The 26,432-nt window shown below is 35.1% G+C and overlaps 1 protein-coding gene across 8 annotated transcripts in view; it reads right to left on the reverse strand.

Moving 5' to 3' along the window:
* Nucleotides 1-26,432, reverse strand: part of AGMO (alkylglycerol monooxygenase) — a 668,498-nt gene that overhangs the window by 597,987 nt on the left and 44,079 nt on the right. The gene's annotated exons all lie outside the window — the stretch shown is intronic.

The following is a 26,432-nucleotide window of genomic DNA, read 5'->3' on the forward strand; positions in this document are numbered from 1 at the left end:
CAGAGACAATGTTAACTTTGTGATTAATGAGGTGATGGATGAGAAACATATGACTGTTTCCAGGTTCATTCCAGCATTTTTCTTAACTTCGACCCCAGCCAAAACTGTCAGCACTAATGACAAGATGACCAGATAATGTTTCACCTGTGAGTGGGGATCTTGACTGCAATTTAAAATTTCCAAAACTTGCACAAGGACAACTCTTATGCAAAGCCAAACTTTTTTTTTTTCTTTCAAAAAGCTTAAAAACAAATGGGAAGGCAAATCTCTGAGGAGGAAAAGCAGCAGTTCAGTTTGCACTTTTGGAAGTCAACTAAGTATAGAGTGATTAGCAGGGTGACTCGGCTGCCCAGAGACTGGAGCATCCAAACAGAGAATTTTGTATTTAAAAAATGACATAAGTGAATTTATATGCAAAACAGAAATAGACTCACAGACATGGAAAATAAACTTATGGTTACCAAACAGGGAAGAAGGGGGAAGGATAAATTTGGAGTTGTGGATTAAGATATACACAATACTATATGTAAAACAGATAACCAACAAGGATTTAAGGTATAGCACAGATAACTATATTCAATATTTTATAATAACCTATAAGAGAAAATAACTGGAAAAAGTATGTATATACATATATACACACATATGCTTAATAATATATATTATATATTGTATATGTATAACAATCTCTCTGCTGTACACTTGAAACCAGCACATTGTAAATCAATTATTCTTCAACTAAAAATTAAGTTAAAAAAGTACTCTGCCAAAACAATTCTAACAATAATTAAATGATAAAGATAAGCCTGATTCTGAATGATCTAATCATTCAAAATGCTCCAGCCCATAATTTTTGATGAAAAGTTTTTGAAAGATGTTTTGAGTTTTAGCAGATTGCAATACACTTTCAAGTCTTTGAAGTTAAGAATTATGATGACTCAAATCTCTAAATTTCATAGCACCTCATACTCAACACTCTAAGCCACTGAGATGCATGCAATTAGCAAATTATTTTAATCCATTTTCCCTCTGTAAAATGACAATATAGAACTAAATCTGGGATATCTTTAGCATGCTAAAACTCTGCACAATTTTAACATTTTAGAACTGGAAAAAAAAATCTTAAGTGTCACCCAGTCCAGTCCAGACCCTCAGTTTTACATATAAGCAAGTGAAATGTGGTGCTGTCTTGATAACAGCCACACAGTCCTGTTGTAAAAATCTCAGGAAGAACCAGATATCACAATTAACTTAAAAATATTTTTACTCTGAAAAATGTATTTGTATTTGTTTGGTGTTTTAATAGCATTAATGTGATCATATTTCTTGAGAATATTTAAAGGAACTTTGTTGTGGTAGTATTGACCAGTATACTTTAGCTTAGGCCAAACTATCAAGCATACTTTGTAAATATGTATTATCAAATATTCCATCAATCTATGTGAATGAACTTTTTATAAGATAATTGAGCACATGTAATGTGATTAAGACAAGACCTAAAGGTAACGTTTGACTGTGCCTTTAGAATAAATGGGAGTTCCCTTTGTTGCTCATTGGTTAGCGAACCTGGCTAGGAACCATGAGGTTGCAGGTTCAATCCCAGGCCCTGCTCAGTGGGTTAAGGATCTGGTGTTGCCGTGAGCTGTGGTGTAGGTTGCAGATGCAGCTTGGATCCAGCATTGCTGAGGCTGTGGCATAAGCTGGAAGCTACAGCTCTGATTAGTCCCCTAGTCTGGGAACCTCCATATGCTGCAAGTGTGGCCCTAAAAAGAAACACACACACACACCAAAAAAAAGACAGACAGACAGGAGGGAGGGAAGGAAGGAAGGAAGGAAGGGAGGGAGGAAGGAAGGAAGGAAGGAAGGAAGGATACATGCAAGTAAAAACAAACAATGGGAGATCTGGCATCCTATTTTTACAGCTCCACACTGAACTCTAATATGTTTGTCATATATTTCATTAGCATAGCCAAACCTAATTTTCCTCAGTGGAAAATACCAAGAATCTGTAAATCTACAATTATACTTGCTGAGAAATAACTAAATGTAAATCTAATAATGCTTTTCCACCTTATTTAGAATTTCTAATGTTGTAACTCAGCTAGACACAACTGTAGGCTAAGAAAGAAGGAAATTGATTCAAGAGGTAGGATTTAAAGAGCATTTAACTGAGCTGTAAATACAAATGGTTGTATTTTCCATGTGATACTTAAAAAAAATAAAAAAATTCATTTCTGTGAGCCCTAATTTGCAAACCATGAGGTAGAAATACTTCCAAATCGTCACTTAATAGAGTATTAGCAATGAATTGGTGTTTAATAATCAAGGCAAATGAAATGCTGAGTCTGGTTCAAATTGGAGTCAGGCAAAACTTCGAGGCAAGTGATAGCAGTGTCACTTTAAGAAAAAGATTTTTGATATAAATATGTACAAAGTGGGAATACATTTCAAAGTAGAAATCTAATTTCACTTCTGGTTCGCCTTTATCTTTAAGGCATAGAAGATGACCTCAATTATCAAGAATCACTGCTGTTTGAATAAGCAGAGGATATTAAGAAAGAATTGTGGAAACCAAGGTAACAGTTTTCCAAAACAGAATCTCACATTACAAAGGTTTCTGTGAGGGTACATTAATCCACATATGGATTATATCATTCTTGACATTTTACTGAAATTGGTGAAGTATAACATTCATGAAAAATTCAGTCTCTGAAGATATTCTTTCCATGGAATGATTCTTCATGGCCCAGTATGAATTCTTTTTTTGCGGAGGGAAGGACATCGATAAAGGATATGTTGTTTTGTCTTCATCTTTCTATGGGCATAAAGTATATTATTACCTTTACAACTTTCTCCTTCAAATTGGATTCTTTTCAAAATTGGGAGAAAAATAACAGATCTGGGTTTGTGGTGGTAATGGGTTTAATCTTTTTTTTTTTTTTTTTTTTTTTTTTTACTTTCTCTTTTGTAAAAAGTTCTTTCTGACTAGTTATGGCTTAGTGTTCTCAGCAAGGAGAATGAAATTTTTAAAAAATCAAAGAGCCGTTTTCCTTTTATCAAACTTTGAAAGTTGTTGATAAGGTTATGTCTGCTGGACTTTAAAACATTTGAAGCCTATTTCAAATATTACAAAACACATAGAAAGCAAAATAGGTTAAGGCTTGTACTATTTAAAGGACTTCACACATCATATATTTAATTATTACAACAGCCCTCCAAAATTAATTTTAATATTTTACACATCATATATTTAATTATTACAACAGCCCTCCAAGATTAATTTTAATATTATCATCCTCCCAGTATTATAGATGAGGAAACGGAAATGGAGACATTCAAAGTAACTCACCAATTGGGCTGAGATTTGAACTCCAACATGCTGAGTCTCAGGATCACTTATTAACCATGACTATCTACACCTGAGGGTGTACCTACACGGAGCATCTGAGAGTGCTTTTTTCCCCCACTGAATTACATCAAATAATGTACATACAGCAAAATTATGTCTGTCATTAGCTATCCATTTTAGAAAGTACTTTTTAAAAAGGACGAATTCTCAAAACTGCTATATGTGTTGTGCAAAGTTGAGAAACTCAGATTAAAAGAATGAATATATAAATAAGACCCCCTGTCTTCTAGTATAATGTCACCATGTTTCAAGGTGTAACTATACTCAGCAAAGCAGCATACAATGAATGTAAATTTGTAAGAACTTGGGGTGGGGATGTGAGAAGAGATTGTATATTTGCCAGTAGAATAAAAAGAGTTTCACAGTTTACAAACTTTAAAAGGAAAAGTTAGGCAATGCTTGTGGGTTGCCTAATATTTCTCTGTAGCTAAGTATCCAAAATACCAACAAAATACGACTAGTTCCCTGAAGCTCAGTGAGCCAGTAAAATAACTTTTTTTTCTTTTTAAATTCCATTTTTTTTATCATTAATTATCACAAGAAATAGTATCTCAAAAGTGATACTTTCTTTCTTTTCTAATTTCATGCTCTTCTTCAGAGTTAACTGCTATGAAATTGGATTCCTCTTCTATGAAAACAATAAAATGATTGAGTCAGTTTTGTATTTTTTAAGTCAAAAGTCTAACAAAATAAAAAGGCAAATATACCTAGAGGTTACTAATTTACAGCAATCAATTTCGTTATTTACCTGATGTTACTATTTGACCCCAGTCATTCCTTTTTTTTAAAATAATAAACACATCAGTTTAGTCACCCCCAGCCTCCCTCTGCTTTGAAAGACATAATTTTAACTTGAAGCTCATGCTTGAAACTTTTATGAAATGTAGGAATTATCATGAATAATCCACAAAGGCAATTTTTTCATAAATGATAACCTAAAGATTTGATTCCCCAGAATTTCTATCTAGTAATTCAAATTTGAAATTACTTTCTACATACACATTTAAAATGTTAAACTATTTCAAATGATGTTACTGCCCCTCAGATTAGGGCAAGAAGACAAGTAGAGAAAAAGGTATATTCTACACTTTCAAGACATGATTTAGTCCTAAAATGCATTTGTCCATTCCTGATGGCTATTTAGGTGCATGTTATAAAGAAAATGACACCTTATGAAAAGAACAGGAAAGCATTATTGTCTAAATACATGGACTTGCCAATAAGGAGCAAAATTTCCAAACTTTATCAAAAGCTGTTACATGACCTAAACATTTTCAGTTGCAGTGCATAGCAATCAATACAGAGGCTTTTGCTACAGTAGAAAACCACCAACAGCTGGGTCCTCCTTCCACAAAGGCTGCAAATCCGAAAACTGACTGCAAGTCAGAATCACCTCACATTAAACCAATACAGATTCCCTGATCTTACCAACAGAGGTTTTGATTCTGTTGCTCCGTTATGACCCTTGAGTGTCTATACGGAAATATAAATAAATAAAAATAGAAACAATGAGTAAATGCATAATCTCATAACCCTTGGTGATTCTGACCCCATCCAAATGTGAGGAAGACTACTGTGCTAGACATCTGTTGAGTGTGGGCCACGCTGCAACCAAACATTTTTCTTATTTTGTAGGGAATCCTAAAATATGAGAGGGTAAACCTCTGAAACCTTCCCTAGTGTGTATGAAAGGGAGACATAAACTCCAAATTAATGCCCTACCAGTGACCAGCTAACATCCACTCAGGGACATGGAAAAATAAAGTCTTTTGCAGTGATAGTTTAATCATATTTATGAATTAAATATATCTCTAGTTTTAACTGTCAAATGAGCATAGAAAAGTGGGAAAGCCCTGGACTAGGTGTTAGAAGAAGCTGAATTCATAACTTAACTTATTCCTGAATTTGATATACGACTTGAGCATGTCACTTAATCTCATCAGCCTTTAATTCTCTTGTCTATGAAGTGAGAAAGTATGATATAATCATCTCCAAGGGTCCTTCTCTAAGAGGAAGGACCACTTCTTTCAAATATCATTGAAGACACACTGAAGTACAGAGGAAATATGTCACTGCTCTTTTTCTTCCCAAAATCAGTGTGGATCAGACTGTAAAGTGGTAAGTGAAGCAAACCAGCCAACACACTTTACAAAAACCAGAGGAGTGAGTCCAACACATGCACACAACAGGCTGTGACTTTCCTGTCTGTTGACAGACATCAGATCATGTCACTAGTTCAGTCAATGGGGTGCAAAATCCTGTGGAATTTGCTGAACTGAACAGGACACCACACAGAATGATGGGAACCTCAGACACTGGCCACGTCATGTGTTGTCAACACTGCTCATGTTCCTGTTCTCACTCCAGGGGCAGCCAGAGGGTCTGTTATTTACATTAAAGTAAAGACTCTTTGGATCAGATCAAATCTTAAGCAATTACTTTGACTTAATCAAGACCTTCTCTTTTATTTTCAAGGTAACGATTTAGTTTTTGAAAAAGAGATACCCCAAATAACAAGCTTTTATCCTAAAGTTGGTACCCTAGAACTCCAGTCCACCATTCAGTTCATCATCTGGGGTAGGTAATGGAAACATAAGTTTGTGTAGTAACTTTATACCGTGTGATGTCAGACAATAAACATTGTGCCTGTGCCTCCGAGTGATAGAGCTCTGAGGCTGAAGATGTTAGACACTGTTGTTCATGCACAGTTTTCATTAGAAGTGATATAAATCTCTGTAGAGACAAAGCAAAGAAGCATTGTTTTCTACAATCATTTGTTCTGCAAAAAATTATAGCTATTTTAAAATATTTAATTACTGTGTAAAATAGGGGACATGTCAAAATAAAAGGACCTTTATGTTTGTGATACCAGAGTTTAAAAGTGACAAAAATGAAATGAGGCAGAGCCAGGGAAGAAGCCAGAGTGAAGAAAAAAGTGAATAGAGCTAACAGAAATACAGAAGATGCGAAGATCATTCTAAATCCATAGACTCCTTGAGATGAAAAGACTTGAGAAAGACCTAGAATAAAATGGGTCCCTGAGACATGAAGCAGCTTGTTTAAAATCCCAGGACTAGATCAGGATCTCCAGACTCCTGCGTCAATATTCTTTCCACACTATTCCACAGCTACAGTTTTAGGTTATTAAATAGCTCCATTGACTATAGGTGGTTCAAAATTGAAAAAGATTATCATCTTTTTTCATGGACTACCAGTGGATGAAAACAAAGACATCATGGTAGTTTGGGCTAACACAGGCATACATATCTTAGTGAGAGTCATTTAAATAAAAATTGACCTTTCCTCTCATGCATCATGCATTCCTGTAGTCCATCTATGGTGAGGGCTTACCCTGTGCAAGTGTATTTCCTTCCTGGTAAAGGAGACAGATGTATAAATAAATGGCTGCAAAAAGGTATGTGGTAGTCATGAAAATAAGAGGTTGGTAATAGGGCTGAGATTGTAAGAAGGAGTCACATGATGAAGAAGTTGTTCTTGGTAAGGAATTTAAACCGTGTTTTGGCAGCCAAGAATTCGTGGATGACTTTAAGCAAAAAGTGACATGAACAGATTTATTTAGGAAAAATACTCTGGATTGTTGAGGTAAATGGAGAAGAGAAGGGAAGGTAGCAACGTGACCAAATCAGAAGCAGTTACCACAGCCTGAGTAGACAGTGAGCTTAAAACAAAGCAGACTAAGAAATGATTGAATCAATAGTTATTTCCAAGATTGAATTATTAGTCTCAAGCAGTAATTTTAAAAAGTGACTGTAAACTTCTGGTGCATGTAATAAAGGAAAATTCATTTTCCCAGGCTAGAATATTGGCGCTTTAGTCATGTGGAAGAAAGTGTAGATTTATGAGCATAGAGAAGTTCTGGTCAAGATATCTCCACTTTAAAGTTCTAGGAGAAAGTAGTGATGTTTTGAATCTATTGACTATAACTTCCTAAAGTTTGGAATAGGGGAAGGAGTAGAAATGGGGAATTTAGTAGTATTTAGCATGTAGTTGATGCCATGGAGGGTAAAGGAAAGGTCTTAGAGCTATACAGATATGGAGAGAATTACATAGCATCAAGAATAGAGAGTCATCACAAATACAGAGAACAGATTTATGGTTGCCAAGGGGAAGTGGGTGACAAAAGGATAGACTGGGAGTTTGGAATTAGCAGATGCAAACTATTCCATATAGAATGGATAAACAAGAAAGTCCTATTGTATAGCACAGGGGACAATATTCAATACCTTGTAATAAACCATAATGGAAAAGAATATGAAAAGGAATGTGTGTGTGCATACAAATCGCTCTGCTGTACAGCAGAGATTAACATGTTATAAATCAATTATAATTCAATATAATAAGCTTTTAAAACTTAAAAAAAGAATAAAGAGCCACAGCATTTCCTATAACTAAGTAGCAAATCAGTAGCAGGATATCATAATCAGGGTAAGATTAGATTAATCTTTAATTTTTAAATTGCCTTAATTTTGGCTGGAACCCTTCTCCAGGCTCCAGACTAATTCAAATACTTACCAAAATTAGGAGTTCTCATCGTGGCTCAGTGGTTAATGAACCTGACTATCATTCATGAGGATGCAGGTTCGATCCCTGGCCTCACTCAGTGGGTTAAGGATCCCACATTGCTGTGGTTGGGACGTAGGCTGGCAGCTACAGTTCCAACTCAACAACTAGTCTGGGAACCTCCACACACCACAGGTGTGGCTCTAAAAAGACCCCCCCCCAAAAAAAAAGCATTCCCCAAAATTAGCTGACTTCTTTAGCATCAAAGTGTAGAATACTTTTAGATGGAATTTTCTTTATCTATTCCTAGTTCATCAGAAAAGTTTATAGTTTGAATCTTTTGCCCATATTTTTCTAAGTATTTGCTATTGCATACACACACACACACGCACACACATATATATGGAAAATCACCTGTTACTGCCATAGAAAGGTGATGATAATTGTTTAAAGCCCCAATCATGCCCCACCTAAGGTTAAAGTAAGTGAGAACTAAGTGTGCATTAGTCATGATGATTGACTAACAAATGAAAACCCTCACAGCTATAGGTTCTTAGGTGTCAGAGAGAAATAAAAGCAGATATAGAATTAATATATATTGCCACATCATCACAAGGCTGTGGACTTGAAGAAAAATTTTCTCTATATTTTAACAGTCTCTCCTCACTGCTTTAAAGGAAAATAATTGCGTATTTTTGAAAAAAAAGAAGGGAGAAAATATGATGGTTCTTATTACAAAATATTTTATTGAGGGATCCCATACACAATTCCTAATAATGGGAAGGTCTGGAAAAGTGCAGTAGAATCTTTGTCAGTAGAAAAGGACTTTGACAACACTTTGAGAGTGACATAAGTGTTGGGAGTTACCACCTAGTCCTTGAATTTCTGCCAAAGACATCAAAGCTTAACATGAAAAACTAGACAGTTTCCTTGATTCTAGAAAGGCACAAAGCATCTCTAACAATAAAGAGGAATATTTTGTAATGATGAGCAGATCAACCCATAAGGAAGCTATAAGTGTCTTAATTATATATACCTAAGAGAATAGCTTCAAATGTTTTAAGCAAAAGAAAAAGACAAAACTGAAAGAAAAATGAATAAAACTGTGTCCAGAATAGAAGATTTAATATACCTCTCAATAACTGATAAGACAAGTAGACAAAAAACAAAACTTAGTAAGGATACAGAAATTAGATCAACTTTGTTAATTTTGCTGGCAGTTTCATGCCAACACATTTTGAAAATTTAGATAAACTGAACTAATACCTATAAACAAAACTTACGGAAAGAGAAACAATGAGAACATCTGTACAGGGATATATTTCCCAAAGAAATTAAATCTGTAATTAAAAACTGCCCTAAACTAAATACCCAAGCCCAGATGTTTTCATGGATGAATTTCACCAATCAGTAAGGAAGAAACAGTGCCAAACTTAAACACTTCTATATACTAGAAGAGCAGAATGCCATCTGTATTTTGCAGTGGCATTTCTTTTATACCAAATTCTTAAAATGGGATTATTAAAAAAGAAAATAATCAGGAAACATCTATAAAATAAATGAAAAACACTAAAACATGAGCTGTCTCAGAGCTGAGGGAAAAAAGTAATATCACCTACTTAGAAGCATTATTGAGACCCCACCTGTTTAAAAGGTCTCATGAATTCTGTTGGGCTAGGTTTACACATGAATCAAATTTGTAGGAGGCAGACTAGAAGTTCTAAATGTTGGCAGCTAAAAGAATTAAATGAGATAGTTCATGAGAAAAAGTGATATGAGTAGAGAGAGAAAAAAAAATGATGGTGATGAGAAAAAGATGCTTTGTTTTAAGTACGGGATAATGAGAGAAGAGTTAGAGAGTGAGAGAAAGAGAGAGACTGATTCAGGGCTAATGGCTGTAAATGTCAGCTCAGAGGATAAAATCAAACCCAGGAAACCCATACTTTTTTTGGTTCAGACTTTTCATTGTACTTAAGTAAAAACTAACCAGACTCAAAAATGGTGGTACAGAAAAGGAACAGGTTGAGGGTGGGAGTGCTGAGGATCAGGTTTCTGGCCTCTTCCCAATGTTCCTCCTCTAATTCCACTCCTCCCATTCCTCCTCAGTGCCCATAAGGCACAGCCAGATCCCAACTCCCCACAGCACTGATTTCTCAAAGTTACAAAGGGGTGCGGCCAGTAGCAGATAGGTCTGTATACATGACCTGTATCTGTGGTCATGAGCTTTTAGCAGACTTCATCAATTTTCTCATGTTCAGCTGGGGTCTCTGGGGTGGTTTGTGCTTCAGCAGTCAGGGAACCTGCTCAGTGTTAACAAATGCACATTGTAACTCATTTCTTAAAGCATAACAGAGATATGTCCCCCACTTTGGTGAGGGGTCTGGGAGAAGTTGGGGCCTGATGGAGATTGATGACAGCCATGGAAGAAAATGTAGATGACAAATTACAGGCTTCATACTCCTCACACAGTGCCCTCTTGATCACTACCAGAATTGTGTTACTCCTTCTATTTCATTTTTGTTTTTTTGGTTGTTGAAGAATAGCTGATTTACAATGCTGTGTTAGTTTCTGGTGTACAGCAAAGTGAATCAGTTATACATATGTATACATATTCTTTTTTATATTCTTTTCCATTATGGTTTATTACAGGATATTGAATATAGTTTCTTGTGCTACACAATAAGATCTTGTTGTTTACCTATTTTTTTACATAGGATGATTTTATTTTTTTTCTTTTTACCTATTTTATATGCAATAGTTTGTACCTGCTTATCCAAAATTCCTAATTTATCCCTCCTCCACTCCCTTTCCTCTTTGATAACTCTAAATTTGTTTTCCATGAGTCTGTTTTGTTCTGTAAATAAGTTCATTTTTATCATATATTAGATCTGCATATAAGTGACATCATGTGATATATGTCTTTCTGACTTATTCCACTTAGTATGATAATTATGAGGTCCATCCCTTTGCTGCAAATGGCATTATTTCATTCTTTTTCATGGGTGAGCAATATTCTATAGTATATATGTATCCCATCTTCTTTATCAATTCATGTCAGTGGGCATTTTGGTTGCTTCCATGTTTTTTCTATTGTAAATAGTGCTGCTCTGAACACTAACATGCATGTATCTTTTCAAAGTAGAGTTTTCTCTGGATGTATACCCAGGAGTGAGATTGCTGAATCGTATGACAATACTATTTCTAGTTATTAAAGGAACCTCCATACTGTTCTCCATAGTGGCTTTACCAATTTACATTTCGACGGATAGTGTAGATTCTTTTCACTACTCTTATAACCAAGGAGGAGTAATTTTTTTGTTTACAAACAAGACTACTTCTCAGTGAAACATGCTTTATTTCCTTGTATCAACTTCTCTTTTATAAATAGGCCTTATTTGTAGCTCCAAGGCATGAAATATTCTAAGGCTATTGGCATAGTACAAATATATTTTTGGTAGTTTTCTTAAGCTCAATTCTACTTAACTACATTTTTGCAATGTTTGTGGGGTTTTTGGGGGGGGAGAGTTAAGAAATGCCTATCAACGGCAGTTCTAAATAGTATTCAAAATAGTATGATTGCAATGCAACTGCTTTTTCCACCGTACTGTGTAGTCCATGCATTAGACTCTTGCTGTATCATTTAGAAACAACACAAGCCATCCTTCACATGTACAGAAGTGTAGCTATTCATTGTTTGCAAGTGGTCCTGGGCTTTAAGACTGCTCTTCAGTATCTAGATTCTATTCACGGAAGCTCAGTGGTCTCCAGGAACATACTGACACAAAATCTCTAGACAGTCAGGGGTGTAATTTAGATTTAGGAGGCAGAATATTGCTTCTAGAAAATGATGTGGCCTATGTGCACTTCAAACCCCTGATCCTGGGTTTGTGAAAACACTTTCTCAGGAATTGATATAAATGAGTTTGAGAAAGTGACAGCCCCTACTAAACATGAACATATGTTGATTTTACTTGATGGAGCAAAACATTCAAATTTTTGTAAACCATTCTAAATAAACACATGAAGAAAAAAACAAGTTAAATTTTGTAAGAAAGAAAAGATAAACATAGAGATACTGACAAAATGTGGTAGTTAAAAAGAAATTGTGCTGTAATTAATTAAAGAATCTTAAGCTAAATTATGAGAACCGAATTATAATACACCCTGCCTTGTAATAATGACTTTATTGTCATGGCAAATAAAATTAACAATGCTCCCTTTAGATTTCCGGGAAAAAAAAAAAAAAAAAAAAAAAAAAACTTCTTTATATTGTACCCCACTAGAATCATGATTATTTTAACTAAAATATGTCCTTTATGGGGAAAATGTCTTAATCATTGGGGAAAAAATGGGCAAAATTTTTCGGCTTTAAGAAACTTGTTTGCTCTACTTTCCACTTCACAAAAATATATGCAAGTGAGACAAAAACAAAGAACCACTGGCGATTGTGTCTTTCTTTGCTGCCCTGTTTGCTTGACAACAACCAGGAGCCTCCTCCGGCCCTCCCGACCTTTAGAAAGGCCTGTCAAATCTCATTCATCCTGAGTAGATTAAGAGAAGTTAAGAATTAATGAAAAAGATGTGGAATTACTTATTAGTACTTGGTCCTAAATTGACTCCTATCTATTATATTTAAAATAATAGTGAATTAAAGGTCTTTTAACAAAGATTTTAAATAAAAAGTTGTATTTTAAGCGAACTTATTTTTAAAAAGACTCTAAATTGTGAAAAATATTGAAAATAGAGAATTATAAATGTAAAACAAAACAGGTTCCTTGAACATTAAATTATAATAGGAGTTAGAGACTAGCCATAGAATGGAACACAGATAAAACCAAAAGCCATATACAGTCATAGAAGCTTAAGACCTCCTTATGCAGACAAATTTAATTTGGAGGACAAGTGTAATATTAGATAAAATTGAGTAGCATACATAAATGTATAGAGATGACAGATTGAAGAGTACAATTTAACTTTCATACTTTCATAATAATTTTACTATCTGCTCAATTGAACAATGATTCTCTTTATATAGCATGGTCTGTTTGAGCAATTCATTTAAATATATAATTATTTTTAAAAATATATTTTAAAATTGCAAACTTTCTCAACACATAAGTATCCATTCCCTCCCTAAATATGCTGAAAACCAACATAATATGTATTATTTTATTGAAACATTTTTTTGTTTGTTTGTTTTGTTTTTTAGGGCTCCACCTGTAGTATATGGAAGTTCCCAGGCTAGAGATTGAATCAGAGTTGCAGCTGCCAGCCTACTCCACAGACACAGTAATGCCAGATCCAAGCCACGACTGTGGCCTACACCACAGCTCAAGGCAAGGCTAGGTCCTTAACCCACTGAGTAGGGCTAGGGGTTGAACACATCCTCATGGATACTAGTTGGGTTCATTTTCACTAAGCCACAATGAGAACTACTTTATTTTTTGTATTTTTTTATTTTTTTTGTCTTTTTGTCTTTTTTTTTGTTGTTGTTGTTGTTATTGTTGCTATTTCTTGGGCCGCTCCCGCGGCATATGGAGGTTCCCAGGCTAGGGGTTGAATCAGAGCTGTAGCCACCGGCCTACGCCAGAGCCACAGCAACGCAGGATCCGAGCCGCATCTGCAACCTACACCACAGCTCACGGCAACGCCGGATCGTTAACCCGCTGAGCAAGGGCAGGGATCGAACCCTCAACCTCATGGTTCCTAGTCGGATTCGTTCACCACTGCGCCACGACGGGAACTCCGAGAACTACTTTAAACACATTTCTTAATCACATCTTTTATTTTAAATTTAAATGATTTTTCCCAAATGATGTCATATATTTTGAGAGAAAAATACATAAAATGGGCATAGCTTTTCGAAGTAATGAAAACTATAGTCAAAGTCTTTAAATATATTTGAAAACATTTTACAAATTCTTGGAATGTCAATTATAACTAAAATGTATTTTTACCTATGGTGTGATTAAAACAGACACAAAGAATAGTATATCAGCATCTCAGGATAATGACCAAATTAAAAATTTAAAAAATAAAAAACAGCAAGAATTCAAACTTTAAATCTTCAGGTTTAAAATTCAAACCACTATAAGGAGTAATGGTTTCACTCCTTAATATTATACTTATAATTTTTCCCAAGATCTACTTAGAATGAAGCTCTGTTTCTAAGAGGGGAAGGAAGCAGCATATTTTATTGCTGGCCCATAAGCAGAGAACAAGGCATAAAGCCACTAAGTTTATTGAAATGTGGAACACATTTTCCACAACTTTACAAAGCTACTCAACCTGAGCTTCACAAAGTAGAATGTAGTTTGTTTGTTAATATTATACTTCTAGTGAATATGTTTAGCTTTGATTATTAGAGATGTTCTTTGGAATTGTAGTTTCCTGAGCACATTATTTTAAAAAATCGTTTTGAATCTTTGATCATTCACAATGTAGACTTACAGCCAGATACCTTATTATAAAAGGAGTTTTGTTTTGTTTTTTTTCAGGGAAACATATTAAAAGAGCAGTTGACGTCTGTCATACTCTATCTTCATGGTAATATATTTTTTTTCACAGTATTTGAAAATGACTTTAAGCAATCAGACTCAATAAATTTTAAATAATCCCATTCTTGACATTATCATTGGTTACATAATGTCATCTATTTGGCAAAGCATGGAAAATTAGTGGGCTTTGATCTAAACTTAGAAGATCATTGTAAATCACATTACATATTTCATTCACACCACAAAGTACCTAACACTGCTGAATAGTTAGCAGATACTTATTAAATATTTAAAAATTGAGTGTGGATCCTTACAAACTATTTCCAGTATGGTTTAAAACTGCCACTAAGAAAAACTGTATTTTTGACTTGCTCATGCCCAATGATAAGTGTATAAAAACATCCTGTTGTAACCCTACACCATATGTAAACAATAAGAGAAATATAATCTGTGATAGTAATAATTTATTTTAAAAAATAGTGGAAACAAATGACAGTATTTGATAAATAGATTGGCAAGTTGGTTTATTAAATCAAAAGATTTCTATTCAAATAGAATGGTTTGAAAAATAGTTACAATGTAACAGAATCAGTTCATCCCTACTTTCATTTGTAAGAAATGATCAAATATAAAGAATTCAACAAATGATATCCTATGTCTTCAAACTATGATCATTACTATAAAAAAGGTGAAATCTGTAGTTGTTGAGTACTGTTTTTGAATTTATGAAAGCCTCTTGAACATGAATAACTGAAAAATATTACTTTCAAAAGGGCCATAAAATAACAATAAAATAATTAATATTTCTTATAAGACTAGACTAGAATCATGGGAAGCTTTTTACCAGGGAGAGAAACCCTAAACGACAATAAAAATTGTATAACTTTAAGAATATTCTTTAATGCAGAAGAAAAAGAAGAATCTAAAATTAAACCTGTTATTAGAAGCAGTTGAAAGCAGGCAGGAACTGAAGCTCTGCCTTGCAGTCTTGGCTATTGTTGTATTATTGCAAAGTCCCATAGGCAATCCTCACATGTACAGTACATCCTGGATCTTTTGATTCTTTTGTCCGCCCTCCAACCTGCACGGCCAGGAACCTTCAGCCAGGAAAGATTTATGGAGCTCCCACTAACAGGGTCAACCCTGTTTTATCACCAGAGGCCTTCTTCGTAAAAATAATAACATCCATCTACAGCTCTGTTGTGCTGATTCTCTTGGCACCAACATTTTGTGTTTATCTTAACAACCAGTGCACACTCAAAGCCCCCAGTTGCAATGAGGGCCGTCATCAATTCTACTGGGCACAGTAGCCCAGACTCCTGTGGTTTGTCAACCAGATGTCACCTAAGGTAATGAATAGGTCAGAGTGTCTGTCCACTTCAAAAGGTTGATTGGGTTTGCATTTGAAGATGAAAACGGTGAGTTTTAGGGAGAAGAATTTGCAACAGAAGTAAACATGTTTCAATATAATCATGAGTAAATGAAATGCAAAGCACAATGAAGACAATTTAAAATATGGCAAATAGCTAAATGAAAAAAAATTCAAATATTTTTCAAAGAAATTATTTTTAAAACTTATGGCTACCCCATGTCCATGGCATTCTGAATTGAAAGATGTCATTTTGAGGGTACTCATCAATAAGTTATTTCAATGTAAACTTTGCTCTGTTTTTAGAAGTCTTCCAGAAGCTATTTTAAAACACAAAAAACTCCTGAGTTGTAAACATTACATATTTTAGATGGGAAAAACTCACTTTAAGCAATTTAGTATTTGGGATATTTTATGGATCAACTAAATTATTGTGTCTGAAATGTTGATAATTTATTTAAATCATTACTTTACTTTCTGGTAGTATAAATTTGTGAGATTTTACAAAATGTTTTGGGATTTCCTCTTGGAAAGGAATGTGCATAAAATCCAAAGAAATGTTCAATATTTTATTATAATTGCATAAAGTAGTTCTCTCAGAAAGATCATTCTTAACGATCTTAATCCCCTGTGCTGTGATGAGAGAGGCTTTTCATGGGTATTTAGCCAAAGGTTTTTTTTTCTAGTTAATACTCCCACTCTTCTTCCTTAAGTGTCTTGGGATTTTTAACATCCGCAACACAGACAGGAACTTGGTTTTATGCCTCAAGAAAAGAATGGATCTTTTTTCATATAATAATCTGCAGTGCAATTACCAATGAAAAAGTAATATTGTGTGCCATAAACTGAACAATCTGCAAGGAACATTAGAATAATAGACAATTCTAAATTCAGGGAGCATACGGAATTTGAATCAAGTGAAGAGGGAAATCAATAAAAGAAAATAAAAAATAATCCCACCATTTCTTATACAAAATAAATTTGTGGGGAAGATAGGATACTGTTGTCTGCCCAGAACTTGGGCTTATCAGAAACTCAGTTTTTTGTTTTTGTTTTTAATGTCTTATAATTTTCTCTCTCTCTCTCTCTCTCTCTCTCTTTTTTTTTAGGGCTACACCCATGGCATTTGGAGGTTCCCAGGCTATGGGTCAAATCAGAGCTGTAGCCACTGGCCTACACCACAGCCAGTTAACATGGGATCTGAGCTGTGTCTGCGAACTACACTGCAGTGCACAGCAACACCGGATCCTTAACCCACTGAGTGAGGCCACAGATCGAACCTGCATCCTCATGGATACTCATCAGATTCTTTTCCACTGAGCCATGACAGGAACTCCATTAAGTCTCATAATTTTAAAATCAAAATGTATAAGATGCTTGAAGGCGGTAAGTAACACCTACATTGACAATCCTAATTATTAATACTAGCTTAGCTCAAGAATCAATATTTTTTAAGAATATCACCTATCATCAGGTCTTCGTGCCAGCTGGAGGCACAAAGGGGAATCCTGATGGTTCAGTATCCCTACATCTGAGAACTCTAACCTGCTCAATCTTACTAGGTAGGGTTACTTTTATTGTTTCATTCATTTCTCAGTCTATTCATTTACAAAGATATATCAAACAACAACTGTATATTCAATCCCTGGAATACACAAGGATGATGGAGAAAAAGTCCTTACTAACCACAATACCTTGGTCAAGTTGAGGGGACAAAAATGCAAGTAATAATTTTTCAATGTCATATGCATGAAATAGAAAAATAAACTATAGTGGGTGTTATGATATAAGCAGTGCTAGAAACCTTCCAGATCCCACAACGATCTTAACATCATTTGTTGAAATGGCCTCACTGGTATTTATTCTATTTGCTCTCCATTATTTATGAGACTGAAAATAAGTAAATTCACCCAAGTTTCTGCTATTAAATGCTTGAATATAATACTTATTATGTGTCATACCACAAAGGAAGCTGGAAATGTAATGTTCTAAGGACTTGAACTAGATTAACTCATTTATTTCAACTTATTTCACTTCATTGTATTAGTAACAAAAAATAAAGCCCCATGTCCCAAGGCTACAGTTTAACAGCAAAACATAGGATGATATCTCAGAGGCAAATGAATTATCTTATGATCCATTTTAAAGACATAGCTTTCATAACTTCATGCCAAAGTCACACTTCAGTATTTGAGAGGACCAAAGAGTTAATCTAGAAGATGGAGACAAAGACTTCTCTCTGGGTAATTTTTTATATTTGTAGTGAAGAAGTAATATGTAGATATTCACAGAAGAACTAAATAGCCATTTGCTGAATACTAAAACCAGAGAGATTAAAGTCAATCATCTGCCAGCTGGTTGGGAGAAGGAGCGATCTTGTCCTGGCTTCACACCAACTACTCTAGTTAACCAAAGCTAGAAATGTTTGCAGTACAGTTCTAGAACAAATGATCTTGCCACTAAGACCTGGCATAGTGGCAACACACGGAGATGGCAGTATTGAAATGTTATACTTATGGAGAGGTTCCTGTGCTCAAAAGTCCTTTCAAGCAGAACATAAATTTGATATTCATTATAGGACTGTAAATAGAGCAAGATGTGTTTTTCATTTGGGGAAACTGAATCTCTGTGATAAAAAAAAATGGGTGGCTTTATACACCGCTAGAACCTAACTGTCAAAGTCTAGTCTTTTTTTATACTCTACCCCACACCAGGGTTAGTGCAGCTGCTCCCTGGAGCCAAGACAGTGATCTTTTGCTAAGTGACTAAGGTGGATAAATGCAACTTGTAGCAGGTCCTTTTTTAGGTCCAAAAGAAATAATAATTATAACAATAACAACAATAATTATAATAATTCACTCACTAGTAAAGGAAGCATTCTGATTTTCCACAGGGCTACAGATGTTCTACAGAGGTCAGAAATGGAATCATCTAGAATTGCAGCTTCCAAATTGTTCCTTAAGTACCCTTGGCTCCTCATAGCTACACTTGACGTCTGTCTGATACCGTACAAATTACTAACTCGAAGTGTTCACAGTTCCAGTGTTAGACTACACTACATTTATTTCTAAGTCATCCTGTCTTTGTAAAGTGGAGTTTTCATAAAACAAAAGTACCATGCATAATGCAATACAGGAAAGGAAATGAGAGCATTGGTGTACAATCTGATTCCCAGATTTGAGAAGCCATGCTATGCTCAGTAGACAGACATATCCCATTAGGAAGTAATTGTGGTTGTTTAAGAATGAAATAAATGTTTTCAATTTATATGTCTTATTTTTTCAAACAGCTACTAAGTTGTTAGGACATAAATACTTTTAAGTTTCTGACCTAACTGCCTAATAAAGAGAATGTTTGGCTCTTTCTCTTAGCCTAAGGATGCTATGAAAAAGTAACTGAGACACTAAGAGCATCATAAGCCAGAAACTTTGGGAACTTTGTTTGTTTGTTTGTCTTTTGTCTTTTTTATGGCTGCACCCCTGGCATATGGAGGTTCCCAGGCTAGGGATTTAATAGGAACTATAGCTACCAGCCTACACAACAGCCACAGCAACGCCAGGTCCAAGCTGTGTCTGCGACCTACACCATAGCTCACGGCAATGCCGGATCCTTAACCCACTGAACACTGGATCCTTAACCTACTGAGCAAGGCCAGAGATCGAACCCACAACATCATGGTTCCTAGTCAGATTTGTTTCTGCTGGGCCACAATGGGAACTTCTGTTTAGAAGTTTAGAAAGTCTCTAAATTTCTCAGTAAGTGACTTCTTCAGGTTCCTTTGTTAAGGAAAAGGAAATAACTTTGCAAAATAGAGAACACAGGAAATCTTACCCTTATTAAATTTTCTAGTTTTCCACAAAGTAGTGGATGTTGGACTTGTGAAAAGCTAAATTTTCTTTTGACCAAAATGGAATATGTTCATATAGTAAAAATCCAAATGATCCCAATGCACTTACATTAAGGAACATCCCTTCCCTTTGGCTCTCCCATGCTCCCTGACTGTGTCTGACCTTCGTGTTCCTTCTTACTCAAAGTTTATATATCATTAATACTCATAATCACATTTGCCTTTTGTTATTATTTTTTTCTAGACCATTACCTCAATTAATGGAAGGACCTTGTGTACCTAGTTCATCATTATTTTCCCAGTACTAGTAAAGTGCTTAAGACTTAGTAGTAATGCAATAAATACATGTTGAATTAATACAGGAAGGAATGAAGGAAGGAAGGAAGGAGGGAGGGAGGAAGGAAGGGAAGGGAGACTGCTTCTAAAACTCTGCCTGTATCCCATCCTTCTACAGTCTTTCCTTCTGGTCCTGCTTTGGGTTTTGCTTTGGTTTCTTTGCCAACACCTTTGTCTTTTCTTACCAATGAAATTTACCATTTCAGACCTCATCATTTTCATCTATTATTATTGCATGTTTAGTATATTTTTAAGTATGTGGTATTACAACAAATGCTATAATAAACAATCTTCCAATTGTTTCCTTGGATAGTTGCCTAAGAGTGAAAATTTTGTTTCAAACTTAATTTATAACCATCTTAAGGAGCTAGATTTAGACAATGCCAAATTTGCTTAAAGATTTATATCAGAGCTTTATTTAGTCTTATTTTTATATAACTTCAAGTTAAAAGTTGCAGACAAGATACAAAGAAGTCCCACACAATGATTGCCCATGTTAACCACTTTTTTTGCATTTGCCCCATTTGTTTTCTCATCCTCTCCTTTTCTCTCCTCTGTACACACACAGAGACACACACGAGGCTATAGATTACTTTCTGACCACTTGTTAGTAACCTGGAGGCATCATAGTTTTTTTCATCCCTAAATCTTTTTATGCATATTCCTAAGGACAAGTATATTTACTTACATGATCCCTGTACAATGCTCAATGTACAAATATTCATTTGAAATGTATGTTTCTTATTTCCTTAACATTAATGTAAGACTCTTAAGTTCAATTAGAGAATCTCAGAGCACCATATTCCTTCAGAATCTGGCACAGTATATTACTCATAGTGGTGACTGATAAAAATTACCTGATGACATTCTTAAGACAAAGAGAAAGGGGCTTTCGTGAGGCACCCTTCTACCAAGTTTTGACTTAAGAACAGAGATTCATCAAAATTAAAACATTTAGGAATCCAGGATATTTGTGCACAGCTATTCACAGGCTGAAGCATATGTAAAAACTGAATTTGGTACTAGATCTAGTGCTTTGAAGTTGATTATATTCGTGCTACAATTAAAATAATTACTTCATTTAAAAATTGATGCACTCTAAGTATGTTTAATGACTGAAATTAAAATGTGCAATTATAGTATAAATACATGAAATGATGTTGGAGTGTGTTTATACTAATTACCATGTGTCAGCTAAAACAGCTGTAGTGAACACTTAAGTTAGGGCCCAGTGAAGTACAGCCCATCTAGTAAAGGTGTTCCCAGACCAAGCTCCACTTGGGAGAAGCACACTCAGTGGTTGGAAGTTTGAGAAGAGAAAATGTCACCCTTTTCCTCAATAGCCTTGATAATTATGCAAGTAAGTAGTTAGGTTACTGAAAGTGCCTAATGCATAAATAGCCTCAAGTATTAGAGAAAAGATCTTGATTCAAGAGCTCTAGCAGTTCCCATTGTGACAGAGGGGAAAGGAATCCAACTAGTATCTATGAGGATGCTGGTTTGATCCCTGGGCTTCCTCAGTGGGTAAGGGATCCAGCATTGCTGTGGCTGTGGCATAGGCTGGCAGCTACAGCTCTGATTCGACCCCCTATCCTGGGAACTTCCATATGCCTCTAGTGCAGCCCTTTAAAAAAAAAAAAAAAGCTCCATTTTTATAGCAACATAGAAACATTCACAACCTTTCAGACTAAATATAGTATCCTGAAGAAAGTGTGATACTGATCCAGAGCCACCTCCCTCTTGCAAATCTATTGACTGGTTTTTACAAATTGGATGAACAGGGTAGTTGCCACTAATTATAAATAAACTCTAAATAAATTTGCCTTGCATTTGATGATTCTAGGATCTAAGAAGTTTTAGCATGGCAGTATAACCGAAATATGACTTTTTCATTTGTTTGCATGAAACTTTGGCAAATACAAACCCCCATAAGTAAAAGTCAAATCTCCCACCATTGAAACATTGATGCCTTTACCAGTACTTACTTGATTTATAGCATTTTACCTTGTGCTTCAAATTTTAAAGATTCTGTCACCTTAAATTTCAGGGCTCAGAAATCTCTGGTTGCTTCTCTAAGTTATAAAACTCCCCCTATTCTTCTCAAGCTAACTTAAGTGCCCAATAGGATTTGGCATCCTTCCAAAGGCTGCCCCTTTCCCTTTGTGTTTATGCTCCCAAGTATTTCAGAGATAATTTGGTCCATATGTTTCTGATTCATTTACCCTTATGTCATCAAAATATTGTTTGCTTAGAATTACTTGATGCCCAAGTAGTCTTACCAAATTAGTTCATACACCATTTCTCTTTAAAATAGAAGGCGGGATTTTGTAAGCCTTACACAGTAACTACAGGGGAAAAGTGGTTTTGATTTTAAAATCCTATAGCTCAAATCTTCTCAGAGCTCTATTCGAAAGCACATCTACTGTCTTAGTCTGTTTGGGCTACTATAACAAAATACCATAGACTGGGAGACTTAAAAAACAGATACTGCTTTCTTACAGTTCTGGAGGCTGAGAAGTCCAAGATCAAGGTGTTTGGAGATTGGTTCTTAGTGACAGACTTCTCATTGTGTGTTCACATGGGCTTTCCTGGCTGTACACACATCAACTTATTCCTCTTTTTATAAGATCTAATCCCATGATAAGGTTGCTAATCTCTTGACTTCAAATAAACCTCTTTATCTCTCAAAGACTCTACCTCCAAATACCATCACATTAGAGGTTAGAGCTTTGACATATGAATTTTGGGGGAATACCAATATCCAGTTCATAATATCTACAAAACATTAACAACACATTAAAGAAGCAATATCATTGAATATTTTCTTGCACAGCCTGAGCAACACTGCAAATATCATCACACCTATCCTAGAGACTTTTGGAAATAACCACTCCCATGCGAGCAGACTACCAACTTGAGAGAGTGAGTGATAACACAGGCAGTGAGAAAAACATTTGACAAGGAAAAACTCAGATGTGCCTGATCAGCATCCATGTCAGTTTTGCCACTGAACAAATGATTTTTGGCTTTACCCATTCGTCTCATAGGGCATGTTGAGAGACCAAGTTATATCTCAACCAAGTAACAAATTATTACATTTCAGACAGAGATTCTTTTAGCACAAAGGGGAAGGTGCTTACTGAGTATTTTAAAATACTTAGTTCCCTAAGATCAAAGTTTCTCTCCTGCAGTGTAACTCAATGTGTCCTTTGGTGTCACCTGAAACTCTCTTTCTGTTGATTTGTAGGAAGTGGGGCTGGAGGAACCAATGGAAATGCTAGTACTTTACCTATTGCAATTCCTCTGAGAAGGTTGGACAAATAGATATGCAATAAAGCAAATATAAAAAAAAGGCAACTGTAGGATCTAGGAAGTGGATGGTTATATGAGTGCATACTTGGCAATTCTTCCAACTTTTATAGTTGACTGAAATATACATAATAAAATATTATTGAAATATGTATTTTTAAAATCCTACTTCAAAATAAGTAGTCACTAGGAATTTAATAAAATTGGCAATGCCCATTTGAGTTACTTTAGCCTTTGTGCATTATTCATTTATTCACAGTCATTTACTTTTATACTAATTATTGATCATATTCCATTACCCCAAACCTCAATGGTACTTCACTTAGACCTGCTGTCCCCCACAGTGCCCCTACCATTGAACCTATTTCTCTGTTCTTAAAAGTTATCTAGTTCATTCTTGCCCAGCTCTCTGCTAGAAGTAACATCTGAAATGGATCTCAGGACAAGCATCTAAGGTGTGCTCAAGAGGAAAGAGCAATGAACTCTAAGTCAGAGAACTAGAATTCTCAGCCTAGTTTGTACCATGTATTGTGCAAATAGCCACTGTTGAGCCTTGAATTGTTTATTAAAATCATTTTAGCACATTTAATCCTTACAACAACTCTATTATTCTTATTTTGCAGAGGAGAAAATGTAAGCCCAAGAAGAGAAATATTTTGCTCAAATTTCCATGACATATACAATATTTTGACATGACCTGCCAGGCTCCAAAACCTCAAACTATAATCACTTGCTTATATTGTGTCCCAAGAAACATTAACTCTCTGAGTCTTTGTTTCTATAATAAAACTATCTTATTTAACATGGATTTGTTTTTAGCATCATATAAAAAACATAGCTGAGAAAGTGTTTTAAGTTGTAAAGAACTCTATAAATGTAGGTATAAGTGTTAACAAAGAGTAAAGAGTCTCTGAGTTGGTTCTGACAAGTGAAATAAGGTATCATATCTCAAGAAAAGAAAGCATCAGAGGAATATCTCCTTATTTAACCCTTAGACATCCATTCCTTTGATGATTTCTAAATAATGCAAGTGCATACACACTGAGTTGAATTAGTGCTAAAGCTCAACTCTGAACATGATTATTAGATTCTTTTTAAAACCATGTCTTGATTAGGAAAAGAAAGTATGAAGAGACAGGGCATTTACAGAAACACGGAGAGGCAGAAAAACTGCAATAAAAGCATCTTTGCCACATTGATTAAAAACACTGGGTGGGACTCACCTTTCTTGTGAGTCCCCATATAGCCTGTTTCCACTCAGAGAGCAATTGCAATTTAACAGAGGTACATAAAATTATAGTTCCTGGAGTTCCAGTTATGGCTCAGCGGTAACAAACCCAACTAGTACACATGAGGACACAGGTTCCATCCCTGGCTTCTCTCAGGGTTAAGGATCTGGAGTGGTGGTGAGCTGTGGTGTAGGTCACAGATGCAGCTCAGATCCAGCATTGCTGTGGCTGTGGTGTAGGCTCCAGCTGCAGCTCCAACTTGACCCCTAGCCAAGGAACTTCCAAATGCCATGGGTGCGGATCTAAAAAAAAAAAATTATAGTTCCTAACTCAGTGGTTTCCCAAACTTAAAGCCCACAAAATATCAGCATTAAAATAAAATTATTAGGTTTTGTGTCTATCTAAAGGATATTCTTAGAGTAGGTTAATGGGACTCAAAAAATTGACTGCTTAGAAAACTTACTGAGAGATTTCAATAAAGAACTTATTTAGAGACCAATGCCTTAAACAAAAGGAGTATGTCTGGAACAATACTTTTTTTTTGCACGGAGGGGGCATCATTATATGCTTGATGGGAGAAATACTTAGTGGCAAAAAGGCTCTTCAAAATATACTATTTAAGCTGCCCTTCCACACATTCAATTTATGTGGAAAGAGACCATTTCCTCTCAGTAAATTAGAGGACACGGATTAAACATAATTTGTCCCAAAATTTATAGAGATGATTAATTTGGCTGTCTAAATGTTAAGTATATCTACTGTTACAGAAGAACAAAACAAGTTCTCCAAAAAGATAGTTTTAAAGAAAGCAATAGTTAAGATCTCCTAGAACTCAAAAAATAAGTGGCTCTAATTCCTTGCAAAAGTTTTTCCTATGACAGTGATAATTTACTTAGTTTTTTTGTTAATACACATACATTAACAAGTTGTATTAACAAAAAAAAAAAGAGTGGTTAATGGGACTATGTAATGGTTTTGAGTATAATTCCAAATTTTGCATCAGAAAACTGAAGAATGCCTTTTTTGGGAGGCACTGTTCTTATTTATATTGTTTAAGTCACTTGTATACATAGAGGAAGCAAAGAATGACTTTTCCATGCTTATGTTTCTGCAGTTTGTTACAGATGAAAAATAGTTTAATTTTGTGTGCTCAGAATAAAAGAGGTTAGAAGGTTACAAATCATGTTTGTATAAGGTATTACAGCATCTCTCTAGTCAATTGGAAAATTAAACTTACTGATGCATTGACCAAATCAAAACAATGTGCTTATTTTTTCTCCACAAAATCTCCAGCCCAAATAGCAATTTGGCTTCCTATTCCTTCACTTAAAAAATACATTTTGATTTACCACAAGTGTCTAATTTAATCAGGGGTACAAACATGTAAAGGGTGTCTGGTTCTTGTTTCATTGTGATTTTAGAATATAAATGAGAAACAGTGAGAAATGTACTTTCTGAAGACATCTATTGTATATTTTCCCAGAAATGTTTATAAATTTCAACTCTTTTGCAGAAGTCTAAAATGTAAGAATATTTTATGTGATACCTAAATATGAAAAAAAACTCTGACATATGTAAGTAATGTCATCTTCAAAGAATATATAAGTTTGCACAATTCATGAGGGATTAAAGTAGGAAATACAAAGTTTCATAGATTCACTAGGATTCTCTCATTCTTGTTCTTAAAATGAGTAACACTTAAAGTTTTACCAGCGTTCTCAGATATTTTCAGAGAAGCTTATTACTAAATGATCATCAGGAAGTGGTAGTTAATACTTCAGTGCAGCACATATGGACCCTTCTACTCTCGTGCTAAGTTTGAAAGCAACATGGATAATGCTTTCATTCCACTGCCATCATCTATCTATAAAAGCGTTTTTCCCAGGCTCTCCCTTCATGTGTGCACTCTGGCTTG

The sequence above is a fragment of the Sus scrofa genome, chromosome 9, assembly GCF_054392235.1.
Source record: "Sus scrofa isolate SSC_HxYL_T2T_F1_AM1 chromosome 9, Sscrofa_HxYL_maternal_Yorkshire_Landrace_v2.0, whole genome shotgun sequence".
Lineage (NCBI taxonomy): Eukaryota > Metazoa > Chordata > Mammalia > Artiodactyla > Suidae > Sus > Sus scrofa.